The following is an 18,868-nucleotide window of genomic DNA, read 5'->3' as shown; positions in this document are numbered from 1 at the left end:
ACAGTGATATGTTGTCCTGTCTTAAGCCTCAGTAAGACTAGATTTCTCTAGGACAAATAATTAATCTCTATAGCTATACTAGTGCCTCCTACAGATACTAGTACAAACCCACTGTTCAACCAAGGCTAACTGAATTTAGAACCATAGGAAATAAAGCTAAATACCATTCAGTCACAGACCTGAAGATTAATTGATGAAGACTGTGATACAAAGCCTCAGTCTTAAGATCTGACATACATTATTCCATTGACTGTGAGCTGAGCCCCCTCCATTGTAAGGTCTCTTGTCTTTCCTTGTGTTTTTTTTTTTACCCCCTTCACTTTCACTCAGAGTAGCGACAACAGTGATGCAATTAAATATGCCCTATACTTGAAAAGTCTGGATTAATGTTAGCCTTGCTTCTTACCAATTCTTTCCTAGTCAGTTCTGACCAGATGCTTTAAATCCAATATCTCTTGCATTTGCAAAGCACTCTAGAGTTCATAGGCTGTTTTCATTGACATTTAATGAATTATTCCCTATATCCTATGAGGATGCTTTAAAAAGAACAAATTGTCTTTACCTCAAAGCCAGCTGCCTGCACTTATTAACCTATTTTCTCTTTCAATTATTTCATTGTCTCTCAGGCACTGATGAAGGAATACTGGTGTCTCATGTCGAATGAATACTCAAGTCCTAGAAACTGCTTCTTCATAATTTTTCCTACTTCCATTTGTATTGCCCCTCCTCCTTTTCGAGGCTTTGTTCATTCAAATCTGGATTAATATAGATAATCTCAACCAGACTGTTTTCTGTACCTCCTGGGAGAAAATTCTATCACAGTCATTTTAATATCCTAACACACAATCTTCATTTGACCACTCCCAACTGAAAAGTATTTAGTGACTCTCCTAAGCTGTGCTAATGTAGAAGCCATATGTTACATGTGATCATTTGAATTTAAATTAATTGAAATTAAAATTAAAAATTCAGGTCCTCAGTTGCATGGGCCATATTTCCAGTGCTCAATAGACATATGTGGCCAGTGGCTACCATATTGTACAGTGAAGATATGGAATATTTCCATAATGATAGAAAATTACATTGGATAGTGATTTTTTCTCACCTTTTAAATAGCTATGGCACCTAGAAGTATCTTTTTAAGCACTTGATGACCCTGACCTGGCACTGTTATTTGTCCAGTTGTGTGATGTCATGGAAAAAAAGCATATGATTTTCGTTCAGAAAATACATGTTTGGATCTTGGCTCCACCACTTCCTAACTACATGGCCTTGAGCAAATCACTCTAGGTTTCCATATCTATTAATTGGAATTAAGAAGAGCACCAACCCTACTCTGGTCTCTAAGTTGTTATGAATTTAAATATTCCTGTACCTGTAAATATTGGAAAACTCAAAACAAGTAACAGTGATGGAGAAGTCATAAATGTTGTTGTTCCTAATATGATATCATTTCTCATCATTTTCAATGATAAGATTGAATGTTTTTCCTCCAACAGTGCCATGCAGAAAGCAAGTTCTTAATATCATTAATATTTATTGAATTTGAATGCTGAAGCATTTCAATGGAGAATGAATGAAATATACATATTTATGTTACATACATAGTTACCTTTTTTTCTTCAGCTAAAATTAAGAATGTAATTTAATTATAAAATATTGAGAAGCAAATCCTATATTTAGAAAAGTGAAGTTTTCATTAAATGTGCTTTTGTCTCTGTGATGATACAAAAATGTACAACTAACTTATCCAGATTATTCTACCAGTTCTCCCCTACTCTGTCCTTATTCCAAAATTTATAAACTAACCAGATGTGAGGAAAACTGCATGCAAAAAAATTTTAGGTGGAGTTAGCCAGGTATTCAATTCCAGGTGACTCTCTGTTCATTTATGTCATTTCTATTCATTAATCCGGAATGATCATGATTTTTATAGTTTTTCATTCCTTTTCTTAACTTCAAAATATTTGACTTAACAGCTGATGGTTACAAATCCCCACAGCTCCTTTCCAGCTGTTCTTTTGCAGTTGTGAGGATTTAGGGAGCCTGAATGAGGAAAGTATTAGAACTCACTCTGCTCAGGTCAAAACAGAAGGCCACATTCTTTGCATGCAGTGCTCAATGAAAAGTGCGGTCTATTCTTCTTCAATAATATGACTTGACATTCTAGGACTTTCCTGGCCAACAGTAGAGCCCACAGGCACACAGCAAGCCAGGAATGAAAGTTTGTAATTGGAAGTACTACTCAGATTAAGAAAATATCATCTCCTACAAATTAAAATCAATTCTGAAAGAACCTCATGGGACCCAACAAAAGTTTGTCTCCCACTTCTTCTTTTGGTTCCGTGAGCTACAGAAAGCAAAATGAGAAGGCTATATCTCTATGTTCCAGAGGGAGGGAAATTATGCAGTTGGCATGCTTTCCCTTCAAAGTACTCAATGTGGCTCAATATCAGGAAGCAGGCCACTATCCTATTCCTTAGCAAAAAAACAAATTTTGAGTACTAGAGTGAATAAAAATTCCAGTGGTAATTTAATAGTCTAAAAATGATTTGAATTGCAGTAAAATTACAAAGCCTCAGGTTTTTTGGGGGGTCTTTTTCTCCAAATTTTTGTTAAAAGTTTTTAATGTTTATTTACTTCTGAGATACAGCAAGAGAGAGAGAGAGAGAGAGAGAGAGAGAGAGAGAGAGAACGAAGGGAAGACAGAGAGGAAGGAAGACACAGAATCTGAAGCAAGCTCCAGGCTCTGAGCTGTCAGAACAGAGCCCGACATGGGGATTGAACTCACAAACTGTGAGTTCATGACCTGAGCTGAAGTCTGGACAATTAATCAGCTGAGCCACCCTGGCACCTCCCCAAATTTTTAATTCAATTCTGGTTGGTTTCACCTTTTTTATATTTTCCTGTAAACCTCTTTTTGGTGAATGTTGAACACTGTGATTTCATGATTGAGGAGTAAGTACTGACCAGAAAAAGGAGAACAGTTAGACCCTCAAGAAATTCCTAATCTGTAGGCTCCCTGGCAGCCAGCTGAGCTCATGGAGAGCTAGAAAGTGCTACCTCTGTGAAGTGAGCAATGTCTAGTTGTGTCTGGGGTTACAGAGACTCCTCAAAGAAACCTTCCTGTAAAAATGGAGATTGGCATATCAGCTTTGAAGGTGGGGGAGTGCAGTCCAATAACTCTATAGCTTTATGAAAAGAGAAGTAAGTATAATTCTTCCAGGAAGTAGAGGGAAGAAATGAAACCATTTTCCTTGTCTCGTGCTTTTTAATTCCTTAGAACAAGTGATATGAAAGCTGAAATAGGTTTAATTTGTTGTAGGTGGTGATCCCAAAAATATCTCAGGATTGCTTGACATGTGAGTAAATGAGTGACTGAATCAAATTAACTAGAGCATGTAGATATATCTGGTAGATTCTTAACCATCTGTTTTGCTCCAGGTAAACAAAGTGTTCAGAGATGGAGTTAAGAGGATGACTTAGCCAAGCAATGGTTTGCAAATACTTCCCATATGGAAAGGGAACAGCAAACATTCCCACCCAGTAGTTGTCCTATAATTTGATTTCTTTGGCTTCACACGCATACATACATATGTATATGTGTCTATATACACACGCATCTATACATATGTATGTATACATACACATATTTACATTTTTTATTTGTACGTACACCATGCTGATGTGGATACTTACCTTATTCATAGATATTTGAAACACAGATCATTTAAACAATATAAATGATGCTATATCCAGTGATGATTTCTTAAACTGGGTAAATAAAAAGTTAACATATGACATATCTGAGTTATAACAATAGACCAAAATTCAACCACTTGCATGTGAAATGTAAAAGTCTTACATTAGAGAAATAGAGTACAAGGTAAAGTAATCAAATGAAAAACCCATAGATATTATATGTGTCTATGTTTACATAAGCATATGTGTGTACACATATACATAACATTGGTTATAAATATACATACATAACAGGCATACTATTAATAAACATAATTTAAGCCACTATGAAAAATAATGCTTCCATCCTCAGAATTTTAATTTAGTGCATCAATAATATTGTTTTCCTTAAAACAAATAATTTGCTCCAATTATCAATCCCACCACCACCATTACAACCACCACTAACTTGATCGGATTTTATTGTATTCCTTTTGCCTCCTTAGCATCTACTATTATTCTGATGGCAATTTCCCCCACTCAGTTTACATGATTTGCACTAGCTGACCATAATCCCAACTCCTGGGAAGGTAATGTGGCATATGGCATATTCTGTGTCATTTGCAAAAGTGAATGCATCAAATAGAATCTTTCTTGGGACAATGAACCTGAAGCCCAAAATTTGGGTCAAGATACTGATGACAGAGAATGCCTGTTTGTACCTATCTTAAACTTTGAGCATATAAACCAGGAGCTTCTGGAAGCCATTTTACCTCCACAAGGAAAGAAATTGCCCAGAAGTGGCATCAGCATAGAGGAAAGCAGAGCCAGGAACTAGAGAGAGCAAACATTTACAGTGGGTGCCCACAGATAATCGAGGGGAGAGGCTGCAGTCTGGAGTGAAAGCTTATCAAACCAATATAATGTGAACAATGTGGGCTGCTTAAATGTCACTGGCTGCGAGGTGCTCTAGAACGATATGAGTGACGGGGCAGGGGTGAATGTGTGTCTTGAAGATGCTGTGTTATTGCCTATTGGGCATGACACAATGATAAGTTGACTGGCTTTTGTAAGGGACTGGGAAATAACTGAATAATAATGCCCCTACTCTTTTATCCTTATACCTTCCTCCACAGGCAAGGGCCTCTTTAATGCCATATAATGAAACTGTCAAAGAAATGAAGAGGGATAATATGGCTTCACCATCATTCTTCCTGTCAAAGCTCTAACAGAGACTGGGGGAACTAAACCTTCTGTGAGGAGGCAGGGAGGGATTATAAAATCTCTTCTGGCCTTAGGTCCTTTCCAATTCTGGGCGCTATTAAAGAGGAAGCACCATCAAAGCTGCCATTTGAGGTCTGGCATCTTTTCCTTGGCATGAACATTCTGTCCTTGAGACACAGTAGGGACCAGGGGAAACATATCACAAAGCTGAGGTTTAGGATTAACTTTAAACTTGGGGCTTTAAGATAGGAGACTACATCAAGAATTAGAGGGTACATTATCTTAGATGGACTTTTTTGCAAGTAATTAGAACATGCCAAACTTAAACCACGAAAAGAAATATAGTGGAAACAAGCTTGGATAGTCCATGGAATTGAAACAAATACTGAGCAAAATCCCAGGGAGTGTATAAACTAATAAAATTCAAGAGTCTTAGCAGTGGAAGTGCATAAAACTTTTCTCTACAGAGTTGGCATTACAACGAATGCATTGTTGCCTTTCCATTCAAAATTCCAAATTCTTAGGAGAATGAACTTAGTCTTGCAATAATGGAAAGGCCTCTGGAAAGTACTTGTCTGTTGTGTCCTAGCAAATTTGGGGGCAGGTTTGTAGAAAATTTGCTTACCATGGGTCAGTCTCGCAAAATGTTTTAGTATCTGATGAAATAGGAGTATCTAGTTTCTGGATGTTTAGTAAAATTAAGATCATCCATCATCTTCCATGGTTGCACAAATGCACTACCCTTCTATAAACAACTTTTAATATGATACTGTTCCTTTATCAAGAAGAATGCATACTCCTGGATCATTTATTCACTGCAGCCATTGATGAGACCATTCCAGAGCTAAGGTAGCTCTTTACTGCAATGTTCTGAGTGTTCTTCTTAGTTCAAGTCAGAAGTAATTTGGCCTCTATCAAACAGTTGTAACAATACTGGAAGGGATCCCAAGGTACTAGAGGTACCCAAGTATATATATATATACTATATGTATATACACTATATATATAGTGTGTGTGTGCCACACAGTACACAGTTGATATATACTAACATTTTTGCCAGTAAAATTTGAGATGGTAGTGGTAATAAATCAACTCATTTGAAATGCACTGCGGAATTTTGTCATTTGAAGCCAACCACAAATAAATCCCTTTGTCAAATGATGCATGTAAATATTGATTTTTTAAATATTGGATTTGCTAAAATACATAACTCATGCGCTATGTGAATCTGTGAAATCTAATATCAAAAGGAGAGTGGCTCCCTAGTGAAGAGCAGCACACACACACACACACACACACACACACACACACACAGAGTCATTCACTCTCCCCAAATACCCATATATAATTAACTAATGAGTGAATTGAAAACTCCAGCAGTTTGTGTGGCTCCTGGTGAAGAAACTCTATTCTGCTACTTCAAATAAACACAACTAAAGCCTGCCAGGGACTGTATCCGGCAAACAATAGCCACACTGTCTCTTGACTATGGACTCTGCCGGGAATTTGAGCCTTTAGGAGTCAAGCAGAAGGGACCCTTCACCAAGCCATGGCTCTACCCCCAGAAAGCATCTTTGTGATGACAAGTGGCAGCTTGTAGTCATCTATCCCCTTGCTACTAGCAAGGGAAACAGATAGCGCCCCACACCAACAAACTTAAAAATAAAAACTGGAAACAATCTTATAGATTATCTCACCCAGTGTCCTCAGACTTCTGAATTTCATGAAACAGCAACATCTGAAAATATAACTAAAATTTTTAGAAAATAAAAGAACTCGAAACACAGGGGTCAGATTTTTTACATAGTGAAAAAGTTTAAAAATACCTTTGCCACTTGGAAGATGACAACTAAGATTTAGTATCTCCCTCTCTTTTTCTTGGACACCATAGAAAGCAGAAAGGAAAGCAGGAAACAGCAGTACAAAATGCACTTCCAATAAAACCCGGAGACAGCTGGAGCCCCACGTTTTGGAGTAAGGGGTTTTCAGAAACAGTGGCAATGGAATAGAAGTGTGACAGAGATGGGGTTCAAAATATCAGAGTACTTTTCAAGAGCTACTTTCTTAACTCAAAGTCTAATTACCTCCTTGCAGCTTCAGAAGTGATATACAGATTTAAAAACACAACCTTCCATAATTCCAGTTTTGTCTTAAGAAGTACAGGGAGAAAGGGGCACCTGGGTGGCTCAGTCAGTTAAGCCTTCAAGTCTTTGTTTTGGCTCAGGTCATGATCACAGCTCACAGGATCAAGCCCCATGTGGGGATCTGCGCTTGACAGTGAAAGCCTGCTCTGGATTCGCTCTCTCTGCTCTTCCCTGGCTTGTGCACATGCTGTCTCTCTCATCCTCCCTCTCTTTCTCTCTCTCTCTCTCTTTCTCACTCGAAATAAATAAATAAACATTAAAAAAAGAAATACAGGGAGACTGAATGATATGCCATATTGTAAGAAGTATTCTGTCTCCTTGGAAGCAAAAGAGAGCATAAATATCGTGTTTTTCTGTGTGTGTGTGTGTGTGTGTGTGTGTGTATCTGTCTGTCTGTGTGTGCATGAAAAATACCACAGCTACTATCCCCACTGGTTTAAGAAGTAACAGAGTGAAGAAAATTTCACCCAAAATCCTGTGTCTCAGTGAAATGTGGTTCCTCTTCATGAACCCTTGAACCTAAACAACACAGAAAATACACAACTTCAAAATTAAATACCCAGAATATAACCCAAAAGTGATAGGTAAAAAACATGCTGCAAGAATTGAAATAAAAAAAAGAGAAAAACAGATTAACTCACAAGAAAACTGCTTTCATGGAATATTATTAAAATCACGACCAAGTAGTTTGTCATCATTTAAAAAGACACTGAAATATTTCTCCTTGTAAAATAATGCAAAGAAGAGATATAGCTTAAGGAGACAATGCCAATGGAAGAGGAAGATGTAAAATATAAGTTAGCATATCTTTAGGGAAAAGTGGAATAAAAACATAGAAACAGAAATAAAGACAAATTAGGAAGATCTGATATATACATTGAAGCACTGCAGAAAAAAATATAGGTGAACACAGTACAGCATGGAAAAATAATTTATAAATCGCACATGAAAAAGTTATCAGTATTATTAGTTGCAGAAAAATGAAATTAACATTTCTATCATATACCACTACACACACAATGGCTATACTTAAAAGGCTGACAATTCTAAATATTGGGAGGACATGAAGCCCTCTCTCAGACACGGCTGGTGGGGAATGTAAATGATTCAACCACTTGGGGAAGAGATTTGATAGCGTTTTTTTAAAAAAAAGATAAACATATATGTATCTTAGAAACAAAGATTCTACTTCTAGATGTTTATTCAATAGAAATGAAAACAAATGCCCATTAAAAGAATGTTTTCTGTAGAAGAATATTTATACCAGCTTTATTCATAATAATCCCAAACTGGAAATGATCCAAATGTACATCAACAGAAGAAAGTACATGAAAAGATATTTATTCTGTGGAATGATAAATACTATGCCATCAAAAGGAATAAATTATTTTGATTTCCAATATCATAAATGAAATATCACAGAAATATTTTGAGTGAAAAAACAGTGGATGTAAAATGTCATATACTTTATAATTTGACTTACATGAAGTTCTAGAAAAAGCAAACCCAAATATGTTAAAGCAATACAAAACAAAACAAAATAAAACACCCTGAAATACCCATTGCCTCTGGGGTGTGGGAAGGGTAATGGGAAAAAAACATGAGAACTTTTTGGAGTGATAGAAATATTCTATATGTTGATGGGATGTGGGTTACAGAAGTGTATCCATTTTTCAGAATTATGTGGTCAATAGTTGTGAAGTTAAGTGTATATATATTGAACTAAAAGAAGAAAAGACAACCCACAGTAATAAATAATCAGGCAGGAGTTGGATGGGTGGAGGTACACATGAAATAAAACTGACAGAATTTTTATTTTTGTTGAAGCTGAGAGATGGCTGCATATAAATTCATTTAGTCATTCTGTTTCTCCATAGAGATTTGAATTCTTCTCAAATAGCTAAAAATTATGAAATAAGAGGAGATTTCAATTCACATAGAGAATTGGCATAATGCTCCAAATAAAACTGCTTCTTTTGGCCTGAATTCTATTTTTTTGGTTAATAACATGAGGACGTGTGTTTTCTTTACACATACATTTGCCAGTTATTTTTTTGCCCATTCCTTTCATTTAACCACTTACATTTCTTTAAATGGATCAATTTAGGGAGGCTTGAGCTAGATTTTGCTGTTGGTCAAACTGAATTTTTTTTCTTTTAATATATGCTATAAACTCACATTATTGATATGATTAATAGATTTGTTTTCTTTCTACAATATTGCTTCATGTTATTTTTTCATGTCTTTCACTTTGTGGTTTCATTTCTCTATGGTTTTGTTATTTCATGTAATATTTAGAAGGAATATATTTTTGCTCTGGCGATCACCTTGAAGTTAATAATTCTATACACTTCTTTTATTCAACTCATTCTTTGGAAATTTAGTTTTTAATATGAATCATGTTGAATTGGGCAACACCTGCTCTTTTTCTCCCTTCTCTTTCATCTTTCCTGTCATTCTTCAATTTTAATCACTAGGTACAATTTTAGTTTTGATGCTTTTATTCCTAAGTATATCTATCTTTTACCTGATTTGTGACTCTCAGGTTATGCCATTATTCTACCTATTAATATCTATGAAAATATCAGAGAGCTAATTCTACTTCCATTACTTCTCTCTCTTCTCATTTTTTTTGTTGCTTATGATATATCTTTTCTTAGAACATATTACATTTGCATACTATTCAGTCAAGATTCCTCTTAATCTTCTTGTCTTAGTTCTACAGTTAAATATAGCAACTTCCTAGCCCCACCAACCTTATGATGAAGTAGTTCCAGTCATTTTGTAGTGGCAGATGCTCATTTGCTAGTAGCTTTCTCAGGAAGTGATCATGGGAATGACATTCCCAGATGTTTAGCTTGTTCGTAACTTCATTTGATTGGTTGTCAATGGCCTTGCATTTGAAAGTTATAAAAATCCATGTCTCATACTTCTTTCCTGGAGTGTTATTAAAATATTCTGTCACTTTATAACTCAAAAATGTATTTTATTGTTTCCCTGTTTTGCTTTTATTGAGGTAAAATTTACATACATAAAATTCACTAAATTCATCCCTTTTAGTGTACAGCTAGCTCTAAAGCTTCCAAACACATTCAGGTTGTTATCAGAATGCAGATCCATATGTTCAGAGGACTGAGGTCCCCATTTCCTTGCTGGCTGTCAGCTGGGAGTTGTTCTCGGATCCTAGAGGCTATCTATATTCCTTGGTCCATGCCCAGCTTCTCCATTTTCAAAGCCAGCAATGGTGGATGGAGTCTTTTTTTATGCTTGGAAGCTCCCTGAGCTCCCGTTCTGCCTCATTTGTCCTGCTATCCTCTTTTGCTGCATTTCTCTTCCACTCTCCTCTTCTTTTTTCAAGGACTTCTGTGACTAAATTGGACCCACTCAGATAATCTAGGATAATCTCCTTTTTTTAAGGTCAGCTGATAATTAAATTTAATTACATCTGCCAAGTCCTTTCACAGCAGCACCTAAATCAGTATTTGATTAGATTACCTTTATGGCAGGAATGAGAATATTAGGGGGACATTTTAGAATTCTGCTTATCACACACAGACATGAAAAAAGAAACTCACTCAATTTCACTTACAAGGGAAATAAAATTAAGCATAAAACAGGATACCATTTTTTCACTACCATAGGCAAAGAACAAAGTGTATCATACCATGCTGATAAAAGAGAAAGGGAAAAGGAACTTAGACATATTGCCAAAAGGAAGGAATTTTAACTGGTAGAACATTTATAAAAATAACATGGCAAAATCTATCAAAATTATAAACATAATAGATATTTATCCAGAATTTCTACTTCCAGAAATATTTCCTACAGATATCACATATATATGAAATGATCTATGCACAAGATGGTTACTGTATATCGATTTTTTGTAGCAAAATATTTAAAGCAAACTAAAGGTCTATAGAACTAGTTAGTAAGTTAATATAGCTTGATATTAATAAACTATAAGGTATAGAATACAATAGAATACATAAACACAGTGATAAACCTCTTCATACACTGATAAATAACATTGTAAACAGGATATGTTACTTTATTTATTTTTCTAAATGTTTAATTATTTTGAGAGAGAGAGAGAGAGAGAGAGAGAGAGAGAGAGAAGCATAGCAAGCAATCAGGGAAGGGGAAGAGGGAGGGACAGAGACAGAGAATCCCAAGCAGGCTCTTCACCATGAGCATGAAGCCCAACATGGAGCCCAAACCCACGAACCATGAGATCATGACCTGAGCCCCAATTAAGAGTTGGACGCTTAATCAACTGAGCCACCCAGGCACCCAAGATATATTATTTTAAAAGAGAAGTTATGATAGTATTGGAAGTCTTAGCCTCAGTAATCAGATAACAAAAAGAAATAAAAAAGATCCAAATTGGCAAGGAAGAAGTCAAGCTTTTACTATTTGCAGACAACATGATACTCTAAGTAGAAAATTCAAAGAGTCGACCAAAAAATTGCTAGAACTAATACATGAATTTAACAAACTTGGAGGATATAAAATCAATATACATAAACCTGTTTCATTTCTATACACCAATAATGGGGCAGCATAAAAAAGAAATCAAGGAATTGATCTGATTTGCAATTGCACCAAAAATGATAAGATGCTTAGGGATAAAACTAACTAAGGAGGTAAAAGATCTAAACTCAAAACTATAGAGCACTTACAAAAGAAATTGAAGAGGACACAAAGAAATGGAAAAGCATTCCAAGCTTATGACTAGAAGAACAAGCATTGTTCTACCAAAAACAATCTACACATGTAATACAATCCCTATAAAATATCACCAGCATTTTTTGCAGAGCTAGACAAATAATTCTAAGATTTGTAAGAGAAAAAATACCCCAAATACCCAAAGCAATCTTGAAAAAGACAACAAAACTGGGTGCATCAAGCTGTATTACAAAGCTGTAATCATCAAGACAGTATGGTACTGGCGCAAAACAGACACATAGATCAGTGGAACATAAAAAGAAAACCCAGAAATGGACCCATAACTATATGGTCAACTAATCTTCAGCAAAGCCATCAAGAGTATCCAATGGAAAAAAGACACTCTCTTCAATGAATGGTGTTAGGAAAACCAGGCAACAACATGCAGAAGAGTGAAACTGGACCACTTACACTATACACAAAAATAAATTCAAAATGGATGAAAGACCTAAATGTGAGCCAGAAAACTATTAAAATCGTAGATGAGAACATAGGCAGCAATCTCTCTGACCTGGGTTACAAGAGCTTCTTACTAAACATGTCACCAGAGTAAGGGAAACAAAAGCAAACAAGAACTTTGGGACTTCATCAAAAAAAGCAACAACAAAAAAAAAACACACTTCTGCACAATGAAGTAAATAATCAACAAAATTAAAAGGCAGCCAACAAAATTGAAGAAAATGTTTGCAAATGACATATCATATAAAGGGTTAATATTCAAAATCTATAAAGAATGTATCAAACTCAATTCCAACCCCCCCAAAAAAAACAACCCAGTTAAGAAATTGGCAGAAGATATGAATAGACATTTTTCCAAAGAAGACACCCAGTTGACTAACAGACACATGAAAAGATATTCAACAACCATCATCATCAGGGAATTACTACATGAAACCACGATGAGATACCATCTTATACTTGTCAGAATGGCTAACCTTAACAACCCAAGAAAAACAGGTGTTGGCAAGAATGCAGAGAAATGGGAAGTCTCTTGTACTGTTGGTGGGAATGGAAACTGGTGCAGCTACTCTGGAGAACAGAGTTTGTCAAAAAAACTAAAAGTAGAACTACCCTACAATCCAACAATTGTATTATTAGGAATTTACCCAAAGGATACAAAAATATAGATTTGAAAGGGTACATGCACCCTAGTTTTATAGTAGAATTATCTACAATAGCCAAACTATGGAGAGAGCCCATATGTGCAGTGACTAATGAATGGATAAAAACATATTACTCAGCCATCAAAAAAGAATGAAGTCTTGCCATTTGCAACAACATGGCTGGAGCTAGAATGTGTTATGCTAAATGAAATAAGTCAATCAGAGAAAGACAAATACTGTATGATTTTACTCATATGTGGAATTTAAAAAAGAAAACAGATGAATGTATGTGAAAGGAGGGAAGAGAAGAGAGGGAAATAAACCACAAAAGACTCTCACTGATAGAGAACAAACTATGGGTTCATGGAGGGAAGTGGGGGGGAGATGGGCTAGAAGGTTGTTGAGTACTAAGGAGGGCACTTGTGATGGGCACTGAGTGTTGTATGTAAGTGATGAATCAATGAATTCTACTCTTGAAATCAGTATTATACTGTGTATTAACTAAATTATAAAAACAAAGGTATAAACTTCCCTATAAGCACTGATGTTTAATATATTATTATTATAGGTATATTACCTATAATGCTATCTATCTATTCACATCTGTATCTATGTATTACACAGATCTGCTATACTCAACAATGCTTGTGGTATGATTTTTGCTTTAAAAGCTATATATCTTTTGATATGTTGTGTTTCCATGTATATTTGAATTCAAAATGTTTTCAAAATTTTTTTGTAATTTCTTTCATTCATTGGTTGTTTAGAAGTGTGTTGCTTAAATTTCCAAATATATAACTTCCAGATTTTTTCTGTTGTTGATCTAAGATATAATTATGATCAAAAAACATGCTTGATATAAATTTACTTATTTAAAAATAAAGTGATGTTATAGAACAGTGGATATTGTGCGCAACCATTTGTAACAGAAAACAGAGTATATATACCTATATACTACATATATATACACACACACACACATATATAAGCTTACATTTGCATGAAATGTTTGTGAATGTATATGAGAAAAACATAACAACGGGCACCTTCGGGAAAGAGAAATTGGTGACAGCTGGTGTCAGAGATGGAGCCCTTTAAACTTTTTGAATCATGGACTATATGAATGTATAACCTATTCAGCAGTTAAATGAATAAATAAACCATGTAAAGTTCGTTTTACTAACACTATCATTTCACAAAGTAAATATTTCTATTGGAGAAGCAAGCATTTATTGAACACATAATATGTACCAAACCACCACAGAGCACCTTCTGGGCATCATCTCTGTATCCTTAAAACAGCTTGTATTGTTAGTACTATTGTCCTCATTTTACAGTTGGAAGTACTGAGGTTCAGAAAGACGAATTATTCCCCAACATTTGACAGGCGTTAGGATACTGGCCAGGGTTTGGTTGAGGGCAATTTTATATCACAAATTTAATTCCCATATGACAGTAATACTCTACTATTAAAAAAGGAACAAGAACATAACTTTAGAATGAATAAAGAACATTCTTTTAAATAAAATATTTATCTATATAAAATTAAATGCATTCCCGTTCTATTTCCCTTTTTGTGTGCGCAGTGGCATTAGTCCCAAATTAGAGCCTAAGAAATACTGATGGATTCCAGTCTGCAACCAGATGCAGAAGTCTTCCAATATAATACCTACCACAGAGAGGCACAATGCTTCTCCTGAACATTTCCATGAAGTGACTTGCTCACAACGCAGTCCATTCCATGTATTAAGGCACACTTCCAGGCTAGAAAATGTGTGCTACATTGGGATGAAATAAGCTTCCCTTGCACCCTCCATGCCTTTGTCTTCAATTTGCCTTGTGGAGTCACCGTGCAAGTTTTAATTGATCCCTCTTCTTTGTGACAGCTCTACAAACATTCAAAGTATCTCCCTTTCAATGTTAAACCCTCCAAGATTCTCTGTCTCTCCTACAATAAGATTTCAAGTCTCTCTCATATGTGTAAATAGATAATTCTCCTCTGGGGCACTCTACATTGTCAATGTTTTTGATAGACTATTTTACAAGAGAATATTGACCAGCAGAAAGCAGACAAAGATTATCACCTCCAGTTGCTGAATGTCATCCTATTAACAGACAAAAATAGATTATCTTTATGACAAGAGGATCAGCCTGCTAACTTGTTTTGAGCAGGCAGGAATATACAAACCTTAGTTATTTTTTCATATTTGAAACTCATAGGTTCCCACCCCATGAAAGGGAGAATGCCTTGTCTTAAGGGCAAGACTTTAATATTATACCTATTCCATTTAATTTCTTTTGAAGTCAGCCTGTTGAAACATGAAGAGGCTAAATTCAGAGGAATACAATAGAGAAACTTGAGAGAACTTAAAAAATGAAAAAAATAAACATATTTTAAAGCCAAAATATAAATAGTACAAATGAAGGTGGGTTTTTTCTTATTCATTAGTGATATATCTATTGAAACACTAGGATTTTCATGTTAAATATTTGAGATCCTTTAATAGCATCTAGACTTTAGATCATTAATAAAATTATATTAAGTTAAATAGCTAGCATTTATGGAAGTTTATTGTGAATCAGGAACAATTATAAGGGCTTTCAATGAAGTACATTCTTTTAGTTCACAACAATCCTGCTATATAGGTACCATATTCTCTCCACTCTGAAAATGAGAGGGGTGAGCAAATTAATTTGCCCAAGGTTATAGAACAATCAGTAAAACTGTCATTCAAAACCAAGAAGTTATGTTTTGAAATAAATGACAAACTGATAATTACAAAATTGTTCTGTAAAAAGCCAAGCTTGCCTGAGTTTCTTCTTGAAACACGGAATTCAGGAATATGCTGAAGAATGAGTAATGGCTAGCAACCAAAGAAAAGTTGGATGAGAAAGAAACAGAAACTCCATACAGAAAGGAAGTGATAGGTGCAGTGATTTGATGAGTATCACACAGACTGGGTTTGAAATTGACTCCGCTCCTCACCAGGGCTGAGGACATGAACAAATGACCTGACCTGGGTTAGCCCCAGTTTCCTCATCTAAGAAATGAAAGTAATGATATCTCCTTCAAAGGGTTTTCACCAAGAGCCAATGTGATAATATATGTTAATCACTTCACAGTGCCGGACACATAGTATGCACTTAATAAATGATGGCTATTATATTATTATTATAGTTAAATTTGAGTCATGACACCGGAGGGAGCATATGCCTGGTAAATTCAATTTTCTCCCTCAGTGAAGTTGCTCATGTCCCTAACCTCTAGTAGTGCCTAATTCAGGAATGTAGGCTCAATAATTAATCATAGATTATACTTTATTGCATTAGCTAATGTTGCTTTCTACTTTTAGCTGTTTCATAAGTTCATGGGGGCATTTGTCATTTTTTTTTCATTAACTGAAAGAAAATGTAAAATAAGAAATCTAGAGAGTACTTTTTTCCCTACATTTCTAAATTAAAGTGTATTTTCCTTCCCTGGTAGAACATTTATCTTTTATTATAAAGTCTACCAAAATGTCTCTAACACTGGAGGTTTCTTTAACTGGAGAGCAAATATAGTTCATTTAAAAATTCAGCAGAATATACAGCTGAGCATCTAGGACATCACTGGACCGTGATCAATACAGAATTATCATACATAGAAAGGAAATGCTTTGGTTTAAAATGGAGTTATGTTATTATTTACTTAGATTTTTATTACTTATTTCTCACACTACGTGTTACAGTGTCTATTGTTAACATTTTTAGACACATTCCTCAGGATATCTTCAGGTTTCCAAGAACGTGGCTGACAACTCTAGAAATTACTAATCCATAGTCAGTTTTACTTCTCTTCAAGATGACTGTTAAAATTATATTCAATATTTTTAAAGTGCTAACACAAACCAATTTTATTAGTGGAGACTACATCATTAAATCATGAAACTAGATCTGGTGACTTTGCAGCCTTAAACTGGATTATGATCCTATCAAATGTAGAATATGATCCATACTTGTTATCAAAATCTTTAAAATCCTCGGTGTATCCATCCTTGCCTGGCTCTGTGATGGGGTGTCTTATGCAACCTCTCCTTGTATGTTCTACTCTAGCTACACTGATATTCTTCGTGACTCTGAACTTCCCTTCCTTTCTGCCTTCACCAGAGCTCTTCATACAAGGCCCACCTCTTCCCATGCCTTTATTTGAAGGATCCTTCTTACCATTCAGGGTTCCGCTCAAGGCCTTTTCCTCAGAGATATCTACTTTGATCATCCAATGTGAACTCCACCCCCAACTCCAACCATACACTGGAAAAACTCTGCTACATTTTAGTGAGGTGACTATTTGAAATGCCCTTCTTTACTTGTTTATGAATTTATTATCTGTCTTCCCTACCAGAATATGAGCATCATTAGAGAAGTAAATGTGTCTCCTTGGATCACTGTTGAATCTTCAGGGTCTAAAGAAGGGTCTGGTATGGAGTAGATCTTCTAAATATATTTGTTTAATTAATAAATTATGGAGGGATTTCAACTGTGGTTTTCTACGTGTTCGAATGAGCACAATGGCACCGTGGTTGCACCTACTTTGGAATTAGGCTGCCTAGCTTTTCAGTCTCTAGTTCTGTCACTTACTGGTCTCTATTACCTTCATGTGTCAGATAGAACCCATCTCACAGACTCATTGAAAGGATTGTCTGCAATGACGAATGTCAAGTATTCAGTACAGTAAGCTCTCAGTAAATACTGTCTACGATTATTCATTTTTTTTAAATTCAGAAAGCCTTGCTGTTTTAAAGGTTTCATCATATGCAGATTTTAAGTAGAACTACTAAGATTCACCTGTCTTATGAATGTGTTCCTTCCTATCATCAGTTTATATTTGCTTTCTTCTTTGGTTAGCAAACACAAGTCAGCAACCTCTTTTGTCTTTGCAATTGTCTTATTCTAGAGGTGCTCATCCACTCCATGGATGTAGCTTTTATTTCCTGTGCCAACAATTCTTGCTGCTTCATTGATACACCAAATATGTGAATCTCTCTATATAATAGTTTTTAATTATTTTTTATTTGAGAAAGAGAGAGAGCTTGAGCAGGAGAGACAGGCAGAGGAAGAGACAGAATCTTAAGCAGACTCTATCCTCAGCATGGAGCCCCATGTGGGGCTTGATCTCACAACCTTAAGATCATGACTTGAGCCGAAATCAAGAGTCAGAAGCTTAATCAACTAAGTCACCCAGGCCCTCCATTGGATAATTTTATACCAGAAACTAGCTCTCCAGAAGGACAGGTAAATTTATGAAAGAAATATGGAAGTTCTATAAGATACATAATCTTAGGTATTATAAGAAGATCCAATTTAGATTGGAGTGGGGAATAGTGAAAAAAGGCATCCTGGAAATGATATTTGAGCTGAAATTAAAGGCCAGGTACAGGTTAGCTGAGCAAACACTGGAAGGTGCAGTGTTCTATAGAAAGTTTGCAAAGTTCTGGAGAAGTAAAGAGATTACAAACTTAAAGGAAACAAGGAAAACTGGTATAGGGTAACAAGCAGGGAGCAGAGGATTAGAGATGAGACTGTAGAGCAAATTGAGCCCACACCCTGAGTACCTCATAGACAACATTAGGAATTTGGGATTTTGTCCTTGATGCAATGGAAATTCGTGAATATTTTATACAGATGGACAGCTAGCTTGCATTTGCTTGTCCAGAAGCTCACTGTAGCTGCATTGTTGAAGATGGATAAGAAGGAAAGAAAAGAGGTTACCTCATTAGTCTGTGGCAGATATAGAGTGCCTTAGAGCAGGGCAGAGGTGCTTTGAGATAAGAAAGAATTCAAGAAATAGTCAAGATACTTCCAATCTTGATATATCAGAAGGAGTGTGAAGACTGCTGAGTGCCAAAGACTTGTTAAATAGCTATGAGACTAAAAAATCACCTAACTAGGACCACTAGTCAATCCACAAATAGTTATCATAGTTAGTGACTGTCAGGTACAAACAAGACC

This window comes from Suricata suricatta, chromosome 10 (genome assembly GCF_006229205.1).
Source record: "Suricata suricatta isolate VVHF042 chromosome 10, meerkat_22Aug2017_6uvM2_HiC, whole genome shotgun sequence".
In the NCBI taxonomy this organism is placed as follows: domain Eukaryota; kingdom Metazoa; phylum Chordata; class Mammalia; order Carnivora; family Herpestidae; genus Suricata; species Suricata suricatta.
Note: the sequence above shows the minus strand (reverse complement) of the source record.